We start from the raw sequence: 16,689 nt of genomic DNA, 5'->3' as shown, positions 1-16,689 counted from the left end.
GTGTTAGAGTAATTGTTTGATATACTTATTAATAAGATTAATCAAGTTCTTTATTACTCTAGTTACTTAAGCTTTCTCTTAGGTGCATATAATTAATATTTTATATTAATTATGATGCACAAACCTATTTTTCTTTCACTTTAGAGTTTCATTCACTTTTAAGATTGAAATTTTGTAATGTTTGTAAATGGTTATTTGCATGCAGGAGTTCTTGGCAATCTGTGAAGTTGGTTTTCACAACTTCTACATCTTATGTAAACCATTTTGGAGGAAAATTCAAATAGATTCTAAGAGAGGTTTCTAGAGAAGACAAGATATGGGATAGATACATTGTATTCTACCTAATCCATCAAAAACCCTAATTTTGATGATGGATAATGAGAAGTAAAATGTTCTAATTTCCTATATATAGGAATTTCTGGTCATGAAGCAAAAGAGATAGAGAGTTTTGATGCAAAAATCTAATAAGGAGAAGAAAAAAGGGTTTTTCTTCATCAAGTGACCCAAGTGAAGAAGTCTGCAATGGCATAAGAGGATGAATGCTTGAAGGGTGAACAAGCTATTAGAGCTACAAAGAGTGGAAGTCAAGTAGAGTTGGTGACTAAACAAAGATCTAAAATCTACAAGGTTGTAAGTTGTATTAGATCAAAGATCTACTATTACTTTCTAGAAATTGTATCAGTGTAGGGTAACTCCATTGGAGTAAGGTTGACTTAACAATCATTGGAAAATCCTTTAATAGGGTGGCATTCCAAGTGAATGGCCTAAAGTCCTCTAACAAGGCTCACTTTTAGTAGGGTGACTGAAATCCCTTAAGTGGGTCACATTTAATAGTGTGTATTGTAACCTTTAATAGGGTTGGCCTTTAACAGGGCATCACTTTAGAAGAATTAAAAAGGAGTAGCATGTTGTCATGTCCCCTTTTCAAATAAAAAAAAAATAACAATCTTTGCTAAGGCAGGCAGGCCCAAGAAAGTGAAGTTTCGGAAAAAGGGGGTTAATCTTTGGAAACTGTTGGACTAATAAATGAAAATTATTATTAAAATATGTTTCATTAACCTCTCTTGGACGTGAGTTATGGTTATGCCCTCTTTTAAGGGGTTTGGAGGCATTTTGGGCTGATGGGAGAACTTGATTTTTGCTCATTCTTTGTTATTCTTCAGAGGCTGCCAAACCTGTGGAGAAGGAGACCCAAGAACAGGAGTTTGCAGGTTTCCAGGGAGACCCAAGAACAAGATTTTGCAGGTTTCCAGGAAGGCTAAGGATGGGAGTTTGAAGCCATTCCATGTGCATGCTCATACAGAGTTTGCCTTTGTGCTGAACAGTTTAGATTTGTGGGTTTTTGGGTGTGTTTTTTGCATGAGTTTGGTATTTTCAGTTGAGCATTTCATATCAGTTTTGGTTGCTGCTGTATTTCAGACTTTAAGCTATTAAAATAGAGCTGAATATATGTATTGGGACGTGATTAAACTTCTGAGATAGTTTATTAGTGTTTTTGTGGTGTTTTCGAGCATTTTTGTGTTAATTTCGGGAGCCCGATGAGCATAGTTTTTGTCCTAAATTTGTGAGCTGTTGTGTAAAGGCTATATAGATCTAGAAATGTCATTTTTTAGGCTTTTATGCTGCTGAAATTTCTGTAAAAATCTCCATTTTCAGATTTATTAATAATAGGTGAAGTTGTGAAGCTTTTGGCACCATTTCTGGCATACCCGATTTGGGGTTTCTTGAGAAATTTGGAGGATCTTTGTGATATTAGTTGTTTGATCTTAAAGATCTGATTAAAAGTTGGAAATATCATACAAAATCAGAAAAGGGACATTACACATGTTACTAGTAGTTTTTCCAAATTGGGTTTCCATGTTAAATCATTGTGTCAAATATGCTAATGGATGTGTTGTGTTTCATGCTTTACATTTCTACAAGTTTATTTGACAGTAACATATAAGTTTTAGTTGATACAAAATGAATGCATGCATGGATAAGAATGTTTTATGGGGTCACTAAATTGTGAAATATTTTATTTGTACATTTGGACCTTGAATAACTGATTCACCCCCCTCTCAATTATTCTAAAAGAATTTCAACAATTGTATCCTATATCATCCACCCTAAAACCTTAATTTGGATGATGGATAATGAGCGAGAAAATATTCTAATTTCCTATTTATAGGAATGTTTGGTCATGAAGCAAAAGAGATTGGTGTCATGTGTGAGAACCTAAGGAGGAGAAGGAATTGAAGGTTTTGCTTCATCAAGTGACCCAAGAGAAGAGTCTACAATGGCATGTTAAGCAAGAAGGCTTAAGGAGTTGAATGGTTGAAGGGTGAACAAGTTGTCAGAGTTGCAAAGTATGAAGACCAAGTAGAATTGAGGACTGAATAGAGATCTATAATCTACAAGAGAAGTTATAAATTGTATTAGATCAAAGCTCTACTATTACTATCTAACAATTGTATCAGTCTAGGGTAAATCCTTTGGATTAAGGTTGACCTAATAGTCATTTGAAAATCCTTTAACTAGGTGGAATTCCAAGTGAATGGCCTAAAGTCCTCTAACAAGTCTCACTTTTAATAGGGTGATTGAAATCCCTTAACCAAGTCACATTTAACATTGTGTATTGTAACCTTTAAAAGGGTTGACCTTTCAAAGGGCATCACTTCAAAAGAGTGAAAAGGAGTAGCATGTTATTGTTGGTTTTTCCCAAATTGGGTTTCCAAATAAATCATTGTGTCAAGTGTGCTAATGAATATGTTGAGTTTCATGCTTTACATTTCTGCAAGTTGATTTGATAGTAACTTACAAGTTTAAGCAAATACATAATGGATGCATGCATGGGTATGAAAGTTTTATGGATTCATTGAGTTGTGAAATATTTTATTCATACATTTGGACCTTGGATAACTGATTCAACCCCCATCTCAGTTATTCTAAAGTAATTCCAACAAGGGTATTCATATTTTAAAAATACTTCAAGCATTGAAAATCCTTCTCATGATCAGAATCTTGTGAGTGTTGATTGGGTGAATGACACAATATTCTTATTGGCAATATGTGAGCCAATTTTTTTAATCCACCAATTGAAGATGGTCTTGAGAGTTCTATTCTAGAAGCCCAAGTAGGGGTATTGATATATGATGATATATGGCTATTTGGATATGAATATCATCTCAACAAGTTACTACAAACAATCATTTTAGCTTGCAAAAATAAAAAGTTTGTCAATCTATTATTTCGTAGAGGCTCCTTCTTCTCAAAGATAGTAAATGGCTTTGTGTAAGTTGTCCTTTTCAAAAATAATTGCTTAATTATGTATTGCCTTTGATATTACACAAAATGTCATATCTTTACTAGACAACGTATGCCGAGCTCACTCAGGTGATGAAGATAGTTTCCTGTGTTTGTTGAGCATTCCAATGTTTTTCAAGTTTAGAAGGTAGCAACCACTAAGTTCACTTGGGTATCAAAGAGAAGTTTATAGAAGTTGAGTGTTAATCAAGATCACTTGGGTAACAAAAGAAAGTTGGATGGAAACTATGTTAACCAAGATCACTCAGTTACCAAAGGAAATTTGTGAAGATGTAGTGTTAACTAAGTTCACTTAGTTAACATAGGAAAATCATTTTTGAGTTAGTATCTACCGAGCAGGGTCGACTAACAAAGGATTTTCTTATTTTTGCATATTGAGTTAAATGGATTTGTTTGTTGGTTCTAGTTGAATGAGGAGATGAATTTTAATTATTCTAAGTTGTATTCAAGCCAACTTGATAATGGATATGATATAAGTATAAGATCAAGTTGAGGATTGAATGAGAAGAAGTGTATGGAAGAATAAAAGATGCTAAGAGGAAGAAAATTAGAAGGATGAACATAATATCCTTGAGGAGATTCAAAGATACATTTGATTAGGAAGGATCAAGTATTCGAGCCAAAATTGAGATCTATAATCAAGAATTCAATTGCATTAGAAATTAGGTCATCTCATTGTTACTTTCTAACCATTGTAGCAGTGTTCTAAATCTCTTACTAGAGTTGGCTTAACAACTATTTGTAAATCCTCTAACAAGGTGGCATTTCTAGATTGAAGTGTCTAAGGACCTATAATGAGGCCACTCCTAATATGGTGATTAAGTTCTCTAATAGGGTCACACCTAATAGTTTGTTTTGTAACCTTTAACAGGGTTGGCTCCTAATAGGCCTCACTTTAGAAGAGTGAATAATAGTAACTAGTTGTAATTGGTGGTTTTTACCAAATTGGATTTCCACATTAAATATTAATATCAATTGTGTTTATTCTATTTCTTTCATGTGTATGAAACTAAGTTAATTAAGGATAATCATAGATAATATCTTAAAGATTTCATTTTCCAAGTTATAGTTGTTATTTTAGTAGTTACCTAATTACATCATATTATATGTATTAATCGAGTACCTGTATATTTGCTAAACAACAATGTTTTATAGTAGTATTTATGTTCTATGCTGACATCTAAGGGATCTAATTTTTATTCTAGTAGTAATTGATTCACCCCTCCTCTCTCGGTTACTCCTCTTATATTTCCAATAATTGGTATCAAAGCTTTTGGTGGTTATAAAAAAGGTTTCAAAGACCTAAGCTAAAGATTAGGATGTCTTACAAAAGAGAGATTGCAAAGATGAATATAGATAACTTTGAGGCATGGAAGGAACTTATGAAGTTTCACCTAGAAACGATCAGTGATCCAAGTTTGAAATTTTTGGAAAATTCTTACAAGGCTCCTGCTGGAACATTGATTGTAGAGGAGCTTGCTAAAAAGAAAAATGATAACATTATGATGATTGACATTGCATCAGCTCTTAATGATGCTAAATTTGATGAGGTCAAACGATGTGCTATTGATCATGACACGTGGAACAAATTGAAGGATATCTACGGAGGTGATGATAATGTTTGACATTATAAGGGTATGGTTGATGGCTTTTGGTTCTCAAACTAGCATTATAACTTTAGCTCAAAAGTTGTGATGATATGGATTGGGAGGGGATTCAATTTATAGGCTAAGGGCTTGAGGGATGGAGGGTTAAGATGCAAGGAGAGATGAAAGCTTAAGGAGGGCTAGGATTGCATGAGAGGAGATCACATGGATTGTGCTTGTTTAGAACCAATCAAGGAGTGACACATGTCACAGGGTGAGTGGATGGAGGCAAGGGGATGGATGAGTCAACAAAGGAGGCTCAAGGATAATATCTTCATAAAGAGCCTTCATAATGGCTTGTAAGAGCAATGAATGGGCTTGTAAGAGTCTTTATGGCCTTTGTAAGAGCATTCAAAGCTTAGTGGTTGGGATATTTTGGAGGGAGTTGAGATTGTTGACTTTTCTTGGCTTAGGAAAGTCTTAAGCTTACTTAGGGAATGTGACAAGTTTAGGGGGGGATTAGAGGTGATTTAGGATTAGATTAGGCTTGTTAGAGATATGCAAGTGGATAGCATTCATGAGGGTGGGTGAGTTAGTGGCTAAGCTTGGTTAGTATGGGTGGATGGGGTGGATTAGGCTAAAAAGAGGGTTTAGGATAGTTTAGGGGTTATTAGATTTGAGGGCTTTATTTATCAAATAGATTTATTTAATAAATGAGGATTTTGGAATTTAGATAGAAGAATATGATTTAATTGATAAATAATAGGTTATTTTTTTTATCAATTAGGACTATAGATGATTAATTAAATTAATCAGCTAGGGGATGGCAAAGGATTAATTAAATAGGAATTTAATTAATGATGCCTTTAGATATAACTAAATAGGATTACCAAAGCAGTGTAATCAAATTTAGGTGTCTACATTTTGCCCCTCTTTGACATAGTGTTGAGACAACACTATTTCAAAGAAGTTTGAATGAAGAAGACACGAGGAAGATGTTTTAGCAACAAGGTTACCCCAGTCTTGGATAAGAAGAGGACAGACTAGACATAGAGATGCCCCCTCAAGAAGGTGGCAAGGAGAGAAAATGAGGCTTGAGGCTTCTTGAAAAATACAAGAATTCGAGATGGGAGGACGAAGAGTGGCTTAAGAGAAGAGGCTAAATTAGCTCAAACTCTCACTACAGGAGAATGATAAAGGGGAAAATAAAAGGTACAAGAGTAAATAAGCTTAAGACTTTCAGGATTGGAGGGAGGATGAAGGAGCGGAGCACTATAAAAAGAAATCCACGAGAGGGAGAGGGATGATGGGATTATAAAAGCTGATGCAACAGGATTTCAAAGAGTTAGATTGGCAGAAGATGGGTTTCAGAGATCCCTAGGACTAGGATTGTGGATCTCGAAAGATGAGGCTTGGTGGATTGATTGGATTGGTGGATCCCTAAGACTAGGATTGTGGACCCCTAAAGCTAAAAGTGATGATTGATTCAAAGAGATACTGATGCATTAGCTGGGGTAGGAGAGATAGATGCTGGATATGGATGGGGGATAATGTAGATGAAGGGAAACCATTGAAGCTTTTTGAGCGGGGGGATACTTCAAAGAGAAGTACCACCATGTAGTTGAGCACTAGATTTGCTATAGGACCGTTGGTTAATTGCCAAGATTACCAAGAACATTAAGGCCTTTTCACCAACTGTCCAGAGGACTAATGAACTAACTCAAAACAAACACACAAGGATTGCCCCAGCATTACACATGAATCTCGAAAGAATCAGAGTGGAACTGACATTGGGTAACCCACAAGCAGAAAAGAAAAACAAACAAAAGACTTGATCAAGACCTTATGCTCAGATTGCCCCATTCACAGTATACCATGATATGGAAGATCATGGCAACTTTGAGGAGGGAACAAAAAGATTATTTTGGAAAAGATACTACAAGACCCAAAAGGGAAGATTCCAAATCAAAAGAAAGTGAAAATCCAAAAGAGAACCGTTTGCCAACGAGATGGGTAGGATGAGGTACTAACGGACCAAAATCAGACATGAGGAAAGCTATATCCTACAAGGATCTATCAGAGAGCACCTAAGCTGATGGATTTGGATGAGTGATGCATTTGCTAAGCTGAACTAAGAAGGATAACACTTTGGTGATAGGAGATCTAGCTAAAAGATGCAGTGGAATAGCTAACTAAGGGTTGTGCGATGTGTGCAAGATGCTGATCAAGGAGGAACTAACACAAAAGCTAGATAGATAAAATGGTACTAAGAAAAAGAGGATGTACAAGCTAACAGACCAAGATATTTACAAGCTAAAGTTGACCAAGATAGTTACAAGTAGACAAAAGCTCAGGATGATAGGATAGCGGGATGGTTCGATGCTGTGCAAGATGTGAAAGCTAAGGATGGGGTGATAGTAGAAGATATGGATTTGGGGAGGATGCATCCCAATGATGATGAGAGATTTTGTGACCAAGGATAGCTAGAGGAGCAGGATGAGATGGCTCGATAGGATGGTAGATAGCTAGGATTATGATGGATATAAAGAGATGACATTGGGTTTGCATGAGGATAGCCTAGAGCTAGATACCAATGACAAGGGAGGATGAACAAGACAAGATATCCAAGGAATACAATGCCCCCAGTCAGAAGATGACATGCAGAAGGAGGTCTTATGATGGATGTGATAGGATTGAAGCTAGGATGGAAAAAGCTGAAGGGGCTAGGGAGATGGATGATAGCTATGATGGTTGGCTAAAGTTGTAGGAGATAAGTGGATGGTGTGAGATGGAAGTTTGAGGGTGGAGGATAGGTGGATATATTGGAAGATGGAGCTGGATGACAAGATGTGACCAAAAGCATGAGGATGATAGGCTAAGCTAGGGATGGCTGGATTATGCATAATGCTTGTTTGTCAAGTTTTCATCATGGTACTTGTCCAAGGCACTTGAATTGCCAAGTTTTCACCAGTGGACGCTTTATTTTTCTTTATTTTTTGAATTTTTGACTTTGGACTTAGCTGGAATGATTTTGGCTTTCTTAAGCTATTTTTGGCTTTTTTGGGATTTTTCACTGGCTATTAGAATGTTCAATTTTGTTGTTAGCTGTTGGTACACCGAATGTGTGATTTATGCAATAGATCAGATTAGATGGGATTGATGGTAGGAGATGGAGGGATGAAAAGGCTAGAAAGGAGCATGAGATGGGGATGCTTGTAGGATCAACATTGGCACATGTCAGGACGGGTGTGAAAAGAGCATATGGGGGATAGATGGTAGATGCTGGCTTGATGGAGGATTTGTGGAAGTGTGCTTGGGGATATAGGCACCCAAGATGGAGTTAGGAGATGGGGGACATGAGTCACTGGATGGGGGATTAGCAACAGTGGATGCTATTATGCATTGGGTTTCAACTTTTTTCTTTGGGATCCACATGGTTTTGGATTTTCTTTTCATAGGTTTTTGCATTGTTTTGCATTCTTTGATTGGATTTTTCCTTTTTGGAGTATGTCTTTTAGAATAGACATATGATTGCCTAGGATGTGGATTTTTAACATTATGCATTTATAAGTTAGCATTCACATTGCTATGGTAAGCTTTGGGAAGATGGTTAGGAGAAGCTTTGTGAGATGGAGAGGATATGGAAGAGCGTGTAGGGGGATGATGATGGATGATGTGCCCTGATATGTGCCTTTGTTGATTTTGCATAGGAATGGAGGGAATAGGATTTTTATGATGGCTGATAGGAGGATGGAGGATGGTAGATTTTGGGACATTGGGACCCAAAATGGATTTAGCGGATAAAGGGGGGATATGGTAGGTTGTTTTGGTTTGTAAAGGTGGTGGAGGGGGGATGACATAGGATTTCTTGAAGGAGTGATGGAAAGCTAGCATGGTGGGGCTGGAGATAGGCTTGGTTTGGGGATGGCGTATACCAACACTTTTAGATGGTGAGCCTTTGGATACATATCCAAGACCATGAAATCTTGAATTCTTTTGTGCAATAATAGGCATTCTGATTCCTTACTCTTGTGGTCCTAAACCTTAACCTTGATAATGCCATTGATTGAGCATTTGAACTAGATGAGGATACTTTTTGCTTGCGGAAAATGGTGGAAGTGATTTATCAGATGTACTGCAACAGGGAGATACTATTCTTAATTCTTCTGCTAAGAGGAGGCCACCATGGATGAATGTAAGTGAACCAAGAGGATAGATTATAGATGGTGGAATAGCTTGGATAGGTGGTAGGATGGAAGCATGAAGTGGAGGAGATGGTAGGATAGGATCTTGATTTAGCTAATGGGATGAAAAGATATCTTGTAGCAGAGGAGGTATGGCTTGAGGTTTTGGAGATTGAGGGGGTGGTGACTATACTATGGATGGAAGACATGGTACGATGATATCTTTGTTTATGCTTTGGGGGATGTCAACATGCTTTTGGGCAGGATCTTGATAGGATTGGATTGGAGTGGATGGTGCGGTAGGAGGTGAAGGGATGGATTCTTCAAAGGAAACATATGGATAGATGGGGGATTTGGTAGTGGAGATGGGTGAGTAGAAGATGGATGCATAAGGGTCATTACGGGAGATTTGGGAAATGCTTGGAGGTGATGTGGATAGGATTTGGAGGGATTTGACAGGTGGTGGGATCTTGATGCTCGTGGGAAGTGGAAGGATTTTAAGCAATTTGATGGATGGTATAGGGATGATAGCTATGGGAGATGGAGGTGATATTATAGATGGGGAAGCTTCATTACTGAATACTTCACATGGTTGGATTAGATGACATGGGTTATCAACTGTTGGAGGTGGCTTTTCTTGTATTTCCTCTAGGAGATTCCTTGGAGACTCGTGTGTCAGAGGCAGAGGTCGATTGACAGGAATAGCTAGTGTGATGGGGTGGAAGATTGGGAGCTTGGTTGATTGGGTGATGGAGGAGAAGCTAGGATATCAGATGGCATGACTAGATAATTTGGAAGAATTTATGGATTTTGGGGGATGCTTGGGGGAATGTTTCTAAGGCTTTCAATATACCCGTCATAGTCAACAAGATTTTCATCATCATTGGAATAGGAGGTGGTGAGAGCAAGGACAATACGACCGAACACATCATGATAGGTTTGGGATTTCATATTTTGATGATGAGTCAGATGGGGATGGGGTCTTGCATATGGATGAACACGGAAGCTCATGGTTGGATTTGGATTAAGCGCAAATTTTGGATTGGCTAATGAAGGATTTCCTAGGGAGAGTCAAAGCTGTATGACAGACCTAAGGAGGATTGGCTGGAGATTTTTGACTTTCCTATGGAAGGAAGACTTCAAGGGCATGCTGTCAAAAAGTGAGAGTTTTGCTTTCCTATGCGCTAGATTGGTGGAGATTGTGTCAACTTAAGGATAGACTAATGATCCTATGGGCATGACATGAGATTGACCACTTGTGGATCCCAACCTTTAGCTCAAGGTGATGAGGGATACAAGTGATGAAGCTGGATTACCCTAGACAATGCTCTGTTAGAGGCATAATCTTGGTGAGATTGGTTGATTGGATAGAAAATTCTGGCAGAGTGACAACAACTCTTTAAAGGCTTGGGTGTGATTTTGGATTGGGTTGCTAGCTAGCTAGGGGGGTGATTTGGATGGACTTTGGATTTGGGATTGTTTTAAAGAAAAGAACTAGATAGATTTGGTTGCGGCGGGGGAGCTTGGATGATGCTCTGATGAGGTAGTGACTATGCTAAGTATGCCTTGAGCTGGGAGATTTTTGCTTTTCTAGGATTTTGACCAAAGTTGGCAAACATTCTTTCAAAAGCTATGAAAAAACAAGCAGACAAAATTTTGGAGCAAGCAAGTCAAACACACCAACATCCTAGGAAGTTTTCTACAAGGATGAAATTTGGTTTAGCTAGGGAGTCCTCGATATATGCAAGGTACGTGAGGCCCAAATCTGTAGATGAAACCAAAAAGATGTCACATAGCTGAGAGGAGCGGTAACCCACTTCTCCTCTTTCACTTCTCAAGGGTATAAAGTTCCTTGAGGCTTAGCTCGAGTGACAAAATTTTGATCCCAAGAGAAGTGTCTTTGGATTCACCTTCCAATCTTTATACTCCACCAGAACGCTAGAGTTGAGGTCATCTAATGGGTCATGAAATCCCCAAGCAAGCCTCCTAAAAAGTGTAAAACAAGACCACATACATGATCTTGGGTTTTAAAAGACATGCGTTCATTCCAATTGATGATTTAGATTTTGCAAGTTATGATTGAAGACACTTGTGATTATGGCATACAATGTTCATTCCAACTTGACAATGTCGTCAACATAATGGAAGTCGAGAGATCGTCAACATAAGAAATGCGAGCATCATTGAAAATGCGTCAAAATCATGTGATGTTCATTGATTTTTAGGTATTCAAGATTGAGTGTGAGTTTGTTTTAAGCCCAAAACAAAGATATGTTGAAACTTGACTTGTCAAGCGCGCACTCGGATGCCCTCCATGTCAAGATTTGTTCAATTATTATACCCAAATGAAGTGTTAGCAAAGCTAATGTGCATTCAAGAGATTTTCTAACTTAGAAAAACCATTAAAGACCCAAGTGAGTGGAGTTTGATCTTTGTGGAGCACTTAACACCCTCTTAGGTGGACCCATCCCCATAGATGGCGTTGAGATTGCAACTAATGGTTAAATTTATGGGTGATTAAAGAGGGTGAGTCCAACTACAAACTCACTCAAAACATCTTTATTAGTTTTTATAACTTAGAAGATTACAAAAATGTGGATTTAGGTTCTTTTTATGCCCAAAAATTGAAGTGTGAGATATTGCAATGGTTGATTGATCTTTTGCATTCAAGATTGAGTTTGTTTGTTTTAAGCATACATTCAAAGAAAGATTGATTTTAATCTATGGCATTCAAGATTATGTTTGAGCAATATTCATTCAAATAAAAATGCTTAAACATTCAAGTTCATTTTAGCAATATGAGAACTTGATGGTTAGTGGTTTCATATGTGCTCCAACCTGTAATAGCTACAAAAAAAGTTAAGTTGATTAGTAACCCAAAAATCTCAAAATTTGAAGCTTAACTATGGGGAAAATAAAATCAACTTTTTTTGTTCTTTTTCTTAGGCGTAAAAATGCTTAAAAAAACCTCTACTCTATGGAACCACCAAAAGTTAAAATTTGATTTATACTCTTTTTTTTTTCTTTTTTTTTTTAAACTACAAAGTGCAGAAACAAAGATGTTAAAATAGAAATGCAACAAAGATAGGAAGAGATGACAGTTTATCAAGCATAGCTGCCAAACTGTGGAGACATTGATCTGTGAAGATGCTGATCTATGAAGATGAAAAAGAAAGAGGTAGAGATACTGAACTGTGGAGATGACAGCTTAGGTTGGCGATGGTGGAGATGGCAGTTTAGGTTGGCGGCGGCGGAGAGGACAGTTTAGGTTGCGGTAGCAGAGATGACAGTTTAGGTGGCAGAGACGACAGAGTAGCTGGTGGAGGCACTGATCTATGGAGACAATAGTTCAGGATGCAGAGACGATAGTTTAGTGGCAGCACCGATAGTAGAAAACCAGGCAAAGATGCCAAATTGCGGAGATGACAATTTAGTTGCAGAGATGACAGAGTAGCTTGCGAAGACGATAGTTTGCAGTTGTAGACGCCAATATGCGAAGATGATACTGTGCGAAAAGAATTGTATTGCATGAATTTTTTCCAATTTTTTGGTTATTTTCAGATTTTAGTGGGTATTTTTTCTTCCCAAGTGCGCTCTTCAACTTGCAAAGACAAGTGAAACACCCTACAACTCACTCAAACAACAAGAAACATTAGATTGTTAGAAAAAATAACATATAGATAGAAATGGATGATTAAATGACCCATAGTGGGGTCCCACCAGGTGTGCCAAAATGTATATGAGAAATATGTTAGCAAGTAATACTAATCTATTCAAAAAATAAAAGCATTAACTAGCATAAAAAATCATAACATATATGTGAGACAAAGTGAAACCCTCAAATGAGAATATGAGCTATAGAATGGCTCTCTCAATGAAGATGGTCACTTGATTTAGGGATGAGTCTATTTGCTTAGATTTGGTATGTATGCTCAAGGTTTTCAAAACTAGCTTCAATGGAGATGGATGAGTAAATGGAAAATTAGTAGCTTTATGAGCTCTCAATTTGGCATTATAAGAGTATGGTTGATGGCTTTTGGTTCTCAAACTAGCATTATAACTTTGGCTTAAAAGTTGTGATGATATGGCTTGGGAGGAGATTCAATTTATAGGCTAAGGGCTTGAGGGATGGAGGGTTAAGATGCAAGGAGAGATGAAAGCTTAAGGAGGGCTAGGATTGCATGAGAGGCAAGCACATGGATTGTGCTTGTTTAGCACCAACCAGGGAGTGACACATGTCACAGGGTGAGTGGATGGAGGCAAGGGGATGGATGAGTCAAAAAAGGAGGCTAAAGGATAATATCTTCATAAAGACCCTTCATAATGGCTTGTAAGAGAAATGAATGAGTTTGTAAGAGTCTTTATGGCCTTTGTAAGAGCATTCAAAGCTTAGTGGTTGGGATATTTTGGAGGGAGTTGAGATTGTTGACTTTGCTTGGCTTAAGAAAATCTTAAGCTTACTTAGAGAATGTGACAAGTTTAGGGGGGGGATTAGAGGTAATTTAGGATTAGATTAGGCTTGTTAGAGATATGCAAGTGGATAGAATTCATGAGGGTGGGTGAGTTAGTGGCTAAGCTTGGTTAGTATGGGTGGATGGAGTGGATTAGGCTAAAAAGAGGGTTTAGGATAGTTTAGGGGTTATTAGATTTGAGAGCTTTATTTATCAAATAGATTTATTTAATAAATGAGGATTTTGGAATTTAGATAGAAGAATAGGATTTAATTGATAAATAATATGTTATTTGTCTTATCAATTAGGACTATAGATGATTAATTAAATTAATCAACTAGGGGATGGCAAAGGAATAGGAATTTAATTAATGATGCCATTAGAGATAACTAAATAGGATTACCAAAGTGGTGTAGTCAAATTTAGGTGTCTACAGTTCCTACTTTTTTAGAGAATGGTAAAACCCTAATACGGTTGTTCTTTGAAAGTTTCTCTAAAAGGGAAAGTGCATGATATAAGCTTTTTTAGGGTTGCAAATAGTAGAGAGTGAAAGTGTATTTTTTGTATAGTATGTTTCTACTAAATTGGTCTTCTCTTCCTAAAAGAACTTACACTGCATGTGTTGTAACCTTTTGTGTTGAAGATAATACATTGTGCAAGTTTTGGAGGGATGGGGTTGTTTTACTAAAATGTTTTTCCCCACTGGCATATCTTTGTTTTTATTGTTTTATTTCTCTATCTATTTTTTGTATTCATGGTTGATTACAATATTATTGTTTCCATAATATCAAATCTAAAATTTTAAGGATTTAATTAGAATGGGCATAATTCTTTTCTTAAGGGATTAGTGTAGGAGGCTATTTCTGCACCTGAGTTTCCTTACAGTATCTGACAAGAGTAGAGAAGGAAATAGGAAAGAAGTTGAAGTGTTTGAGATTAGATAGAGCTAGTGAATTTATTTTCAATGAATTCAATGAATTTAGTACTGAGAGAGGAATCAAAAGACAAGTATCAACCCTTGGTACACCACAATAGAATGGTATAATTGAAAGAAGGATCAAATCAATAATGGATTGTGCAGAACCTTGACGATAGAAAATAATGTTGCAATCAAATACTAGAAGGAAGCAATCAGTACTATAGTGCCTACCTTGAACAAAGTAAAGCTAAAGAAAGACTCAAATCAAACTCTTTATGAACTATGGTATGGCTACAAACCTAATGCAAGTTACTTGAAAGTACTTGGTAGAAAATGTTATATTCTAAAAGAGACTAGGAAAGGTAAATTTGATGTCAAAGGTGATTAAGGCATATTCTTAGGATACTCCAGTAGAAGTAAAGCATATAAATGTTTGAATCTTTCTACTCATAAAATCATAGAAAGTGCACCTATAAGGATTGATGAGTTTGCAGAAAAGAGTGAAGAAGAGAGCAACAAAAAACTTGAAGATTACATAAAGTTGGTTTACTTTGATCCTAATACATTGCCAAATCCAATTGGAAGTCACTAGACTTCACCTCCTGAGTCCCCAAAATCTCCAAAAGCACTTGAGTTGCATGTAGTGCAACCCAAGTCATAGTCAAAAGCTACCAAGTTACAACTAGAGAAAATTGAGTCTGAAGGACTCGAGTCATAAATAGTGGCACCTAAGCTTAATACAAAAGATCATGTTGAGGCTAGTGGAACAAGATCTAGATCCAAAGTACCTATATTGTCCAGATATGTTAGAAGGCACCATGCACTTGATAAGATTACTGAAGACAAATCAGATGGTACAATGACAAGGAACAAATTGAAAGGTACATGTTTGCTTACTAAATTTGAACCTAGATTAGTTAAAGAAGATTTTGATAATGAAAGTTGGAATGAAGCAATGAATGAAGAGATATAATAGATAGAAAGGAATAAGACTTGTACTCTTGTTCCTAGACCCAAGGATAAAAATTTAATTTGCACAAATTGGGTTTTTAGAAATAAGCTAAATGAAGATGGAGAAGTTTCTAAAAACAAAGTAAGGTTAGTATGAAAAGGTTATTCTCAAGAAGAACATATTTATTATGATGAAATTTTTTCTCCTATTGCAAGACTAGAACATGTTAGGACTTTACTTACTTATGTTGCACTTAAAGGATTTAATGTTTATCAAATGGATGTGAAATCTACATTCTTGAATGGAATTCTTGAAAAGGAAGTTTACATAAAATAACTTGAAGGTTTTGTAGATCCTAGAAAAAGGGATATGGTTTGTAAACTACAAAAAGAATTGTATGGTCTCAAGAAAGCTTCCAAAACTTGGTATGAAAGACTTCATAACTATTTGATGAAGATTGGTTTTCAAAGGAAAAATGATAACAACAAGCTATATATCAAAGAAGGACCATCCAAGAAGATTATGTTGGCATAAATCTTTATGGATGACACATTGTTCAATAAAAATGATGACTTGTGAAAATATTTTTTTAGAGGAAATGAGCAAGAAATTTGTGATGTCCATGTTTGGAGAAATAAAATTATTTGTTTGATTGCAGATTCAATAGAAGAAAGATGGTATCTACATTACTCAATCTAAATATATCAAAGAGATACTAAAGAAATTTGAAATAGAAGATTCAACTTGTTGGAACACCTATGTCCACTAGACATAAGTTTTCAAATAATGTTAATTCCAAGGAAGCAGATCAAACCACATACAGATCAATGATTGGTAAACTACAAGATGTATTGCATACAAGGCCTGATATTGCATTAGTAGTTGATATGGTAGCAAGATTCTCAGTAAATCCTAAAGAAAATCATATGATGGAAATAAAGAGGATCATGAGCTATTTGAAGGGTACCAAAGATTATGGTTCATGGTAAAAGAAAGGAGGCACTTTTAGATTTGAAAGCCTTTACATATGCTGATTGGGAAGGAAGTGTAGATGATAGGAAGAGCACTAGTGGTGGAGAATTATTTCTTGGTAAAAGACTAGTGTCTTAGACAAGTAAGAAGCATAATTGTATTTCTTAGTCTACAATAGAAGTTGCAACTGCAGTTAATTATTTCAATATTGTTTGGTTCAAACAACTATTGGTAGGTATGAAGGTCAAAATCAAGCATCTAGTGGTTATCTTTTCTGATAGTACCAATGAAATTAATATATCAAAGAATCCTATGATAC

The sequence above is a fragment of the Cupressus sempervirens genome, chromosome 1 (genome assembly GCF_028749045.1).
Source record: "Cupressus sempervirens isolate cs-2001-9-10 chromosome 1, ASM2874904v1, whole genome shotgun sequence".
Classification (NCBI taxonomy): Eukaryota; Viridiplantae; Streptophyta; class Pinopsida; order Cupressales; family Cupressaceae; genus Cupressus; species Cupressus sempervirens.
This window is presented reverse-complemented; position numbering follows the sequence as displayed.